We start from the raw sequence: 4,669 nt of genomic DNA, 5'->3' as shown, positions 1-4,669 counted from the left end.
GGCACAGGTTCTGGTTCCTTGCTGGATTCAATTCTATCCAACCTCTTGAATAAACGTTCGCATGTTCACATCTTTGAAAGTCCACAACTTGAAGGCTCGTATGTAGGGGACTTACTATAATAAGGAGGCAATTGGATTGCCTAGTAATTGCCTAATAAAGAAGCAATTATCCCAATAATTCAGGCAAGAGATGTTGGTAGCACACACTACAGTGGTACATCGTGGAAGGGATGAAAGAGGAATTAGTGATAGACACATACAAAACTAAGCAAAGTTAAGAAATGAGTAAAGTATTAACTATAGGAAAAACAGAAATGGGGCTTCCCTGGTGGCACAGTGGTTGAGAATCTGTCTGCTAATGCAGGGGACACGGGTTCAAGCCCTGGTCTGGGAGGATCCCACATGCCGCGGAGCAACTAGACCCGTGAGCCACAACTACTGAGCCTGTGTGTCTGGAGCCTCTCCTCCGCAACAAGAGAGGCCGTGATAGTGAGAGGCCCGCGCACCGCGATGAAGAGTGGCCCCCGCTTGCCACAACTAGAGAAAGCCCTCGCACAGAAACGAAGACCCAACATAGCAAAAATAAATAAATTAATTAATAAACTCCTACTCCCAACATCTTAAAAAAAAAACCAAACAAACCAGAAATGATATAAGAAAGGAAAGGTCATAATGATGGAAACACGAAATGTTAATTTAATCAAATATTATTGATATATTGTTATATTGGGAGGGTATGTGGCGAGAGTATGGCTAATTTCTTTAACACTAAGAGTTCCTACAAATTACTTTAAAAAAAAATTATCCCAGTAGGAAAATATGCAAAGGATATAAACAGATAGTTCAAAGGAAAGAAAAAAAAAGGACAAAAAGAAGTTGAACTTCCCTCAGAATAAAAGAAAAGAAAATTAGACCTATACCAAGACATCATGTTTCACCTAATCAGATTGGTAAAGATCCAGAAGTTTGATAAAATTCTGTGTTGGGGAGGATATGGGTAAACAAACATTCTCATATGTTGCTGGTGGAAGTATAAATTGGTATGGCAATTTGGCAAAATCTACCAAAGTCACATACCATTTTCGGTTGGACATGGAGATGGGCCTCCCAGATATCCCCTTTCAAGGAAGGTCTTGTCCCAGCTGCTGGAAGATCTGTCAGCTGACAATCTTCAACTGTCAGCCCCTGCAAGTTTTGCCTCAGCTGCCAAGAGTTGCCCCATCTAAAGTAAGTGCCTTCTTGGGGCAGCCCACTGATGGAGGAAGGGGTATAAAAGCCTTTTCCACCCAATGTGGGCCAATTCTGGTAGGTCATTTCAGCTCCACAGCTCCCCTGTGGGGTTGGCTGAGGCTGCATGGGGCACCTTCAAAGCTCAACTTCTCCTTCTGCTCAATCCCACTTCCTCCTTCTCCCTTCCGCAGATGTTGAACCCAAGGGCACTCCTTAATAAACAAACACCCTGAACTCTAAATTTCTGTCCCAGAATCTGCCAGAAAACCTAACCTGTGAAAAATTTGACCCACAACTCCACTTTTAGGAATATATTCCATAGATTACCCATATATCAGCAAAACAATATATATTTGAGGTTACTCTTAGCAGATTATTTTTAGAGGAAGAATTAGAAACATTCTAAAGGTCTGACTAAACAAATCAGGTGACTGATTAAATAAAGGCATGTTTATGCAACGTAATACCACATAGCTATATAAAAAACTGAGGAAGCCCTTTATATATAAAAAGGTCTTCAAAGGGTATGTGGGTGTGTATATATTTGTACATGCATGAAGGATGTATAAAAATTAATGTCATTTGTTGCCGTGAGTAGATTTGGGTGTCTCAGGGACTGAGGTGGAAGAGAGATTTTTCATAGCATATACCACTGTACTTTTAAAATTTTAAACCATGTAAATGTGTTATAAATGATTAGAAACGATTTTTTTTTTTTTTTTTTTTGCGGTATGCGGGCCTCTCACCGTTGTGGCCTCTCCCGTTGCGGAGCACAGGCTCCGGACGCGCAGGCTCAGCGGCCATGGCTCACGGGCCCAGCTGCTCCGCGGCATGTGGGATCCTCCCGGACCGGGGCATGAACCCGCGTCCCTTGTGCATCGGCAGTCGGACTCTCAACCACTGCGCCACCAGGGAAGCCCTAGAAACGATTTTTACTAGTCAAATTATTTGACCTTTATACTACTTATAAAAAACTATATATGCATAGCTTTGATAAACTAAAAATTAAATTTAAAAAGACTTGCTTGTTAAATAAGAAATTAACAAATTGTGCAAAATGATTCCCATTTTTAAAAAAACTGTCTACACATACAGAGAGACACATTGATAGAAGCATGGAAAAACTTAACAGCGGTTTTATCTTTGTGGGTAACATCAGAGTATAGAGAAGGACATATTTTTTTGTCTCACACACTTCTCAATTGTTTGAATTTAAGGGCATGCATGTTTGTAATTAGAAAGTAATTAAGAATTATGGGACAGACTAAAACTAAAAAATACGACACCCCACCCCACCCCACCCCCAGTTTACCAATTATTTTAGAGGACAATTTTGATGATGCCTATAGGAAGTTGAAAAATAAATTTTCTAAAATAATTTAAGGAAACTGGAATAACTGTATCAACTTTGTTTTTTCTCCTTTGTTTAACCTTGATTCATCTAAACAATTATCTCAATTAGTTAATTTCTTAAAATATCTAGAATCAAATTTTAGTTGCAAATATAAAAATTTCCTGCAACTGGGCTTAGGAATTTTTTGAGAGGCGCTGGGATGTGGTGGTGTCTGGGGGGCAGCCCGGTCTGAACTTCTGGGGACCTCCTGATTTGCTCTTAACATTAGAGATTATCTAGTCCTTAAAGGTAGTTTATAGTTGAGAAACTATATTGTAATGAGCTTGGGGAAGGCAAAGGTCATGTTATTCAATCTATTTTTCTGTATTCCCTCTGTCTTGTGTCCCACAAAGTGCCTAGCACTTAGTGAGTATTCAATAAATATCTAGGTAGATAGATATAGATAAAAAGGAGTGATGGGTACAGTAAGCCCTTGATCGTGTATTGTTTAAAGTATATTTCTTTTAAACCTCAGGGCAACTTTTTTGTTTCATTTCAACTTTTTGAGAGATTAGGATGGCTATTTTTACAAAAGAATAGCAGGCTCAGAGGAGGTGAGAGAACTTGAACTTGTTCAAGGACTAGGAAAGGTAAACAACTGAGCATTGTTAAAGAGATAAGGAAAGATCAGACCCTGGAGGAAATTCTGTGCTACATAAAAAAGATCATGGCCTTTGTTAAGTAGGGGTTGGAGAGCCATGAAGGGCCTTATGAAGTAGTAAGGGAACCAGCCAACCAGTGCGGGTTTGGGCAGAACATTAAAATGGAGTGATACAGATTAGCATGGCCCCCGCACAAGGATGCCATGAAAATTTGTGAAGGGGTTCATATTTTTAAGGAAATTTTTCTTTTTCAGCTTTTTATTGTATCTATATCAAACCTTATGCTGTACACCTTAAACTTATACAGTGATGTATGTCAATTATATCTCAATACAACTGGGGGGAAAAAAGTTCTTGAGACCCATGTGAGAGATAAAAGTGGCCTGAACTAGCTCAGTTAGTTGGGGTGGAGTGGAGGGTGCATTTTTTGATAAGCATTTAGATTTTAAATTATCTTCTAGATAAGGTGCTCTTTTGCTCAAAGATGTAATGAAGATGACTTGAGTGAACAGGTAGATAATGGTGCCATCAACTGAAATAGAAAATGGGAGAGCAGGAGGAGGTATTTGTGGTAAGAGGATGAATTTTGTTTTGGATATATAAGTTTGGTTGGTTGAGGCCAGCCAGCCATGAGGCCACCGAAGTAGGCAAAGTCTCTTACGTGTGGCAGAATGAACAGGTCTGGGGTTGGATGGTAACTGGAGGCTCAAGTCCAAACTCTACCAGTTGAGTGATCCTGAACATAATCTGTGACTGTATTTACTATTGTGTTTAGAAAGTCCCCTTAACTGCATCTTTTTCCCTAGCCCTGTGCTGTCAAATGCTGTCATTTAGCCATGTGTGGCTACTGAGCTCTTGAAATGTGACCAGTCCAAACTGAGATGTACTTGGGGGGAAGGGATAAATTAGGAGTTTGGGATTAATATATACACACTACTATATATAAAATAGATAAACAAGAAGGACCTACCATATAGCACAGGGAACTATACTCAATATCTTATAATAACCTATAATGTAAAAAATCTGAAAAAAGAATATATATATATATGTAGATATATATGTATAACTGAATCACTTTGCTGTACACCTGAAACTAACACAACATTGTAAATCAACTACACTTCAATTAAAATAAAAAATCCATGGGGAATTCCCTGGCAGTCCAGGTTATGTTGCAGGAAGGGGGACCCCTTCCAGGGCTCGAGAATGGGCTCTTTTCTAACACTTGGAAATGAATTGTCTGAGGAGACACACATGCTGACAAAGCAAGAGACTTTATTGGGAAGGGGCACCCGGGTGGAGAGCAGGAGGGTAAGGGAACCCAGAACTGCTCTGCCACATGGCTCACAGTCTCAGGTTTTATGGTGATGGGGTTAGTTTCAGGGTTGTCTCTAGTCAATCATTCTTTTTTTTTTTTCTTCTAATATTTATTTGGCTGCAC

The 4,669-nt window shown here is 39.6% G+C and overlaps 1 non-coding gene across 1 annotated transcript; it reads left to right on the top strand.

Moving 5' to 3' along the window:
* Window positions 1-3,353: 3,353 nt before the first annotated feature.
* On the top strand, window positions 3,354-3,458 carry LOC112396182 (U6 spliceosomal RNA). The gene has a single exon (XR_003002517.1). It is a non-coding gene; the product is annotated as a U6 spliceosomal RNA (small nuclear RNA).
* The last annotated feature ends 1,211 nt before the right edge of the window (window positions 3,459-4,669 follow it).

This window comes from Neophocaena asiaeorientalis, unplaced genomic scaffold (genome assembly GCF_003031525.2).
Source record: "Neophocaena asiaeorientalis asiaeorientalis breed wild unplaced genomic scaffold, Neophocaena_asiaeorientalis_V1.1 scaffold501, whole genome shotgun sequence".
Lineage (NCBI taxonomy): Eukaryota > Metazoa > Chordata > Mammalia > Artiodactyla > Phocoenidae > Neophocaena > Neophocaena asiaeorientalis.
This window is presented reverse-complemented; position numbering and strand designations above follow the sequence as displayed.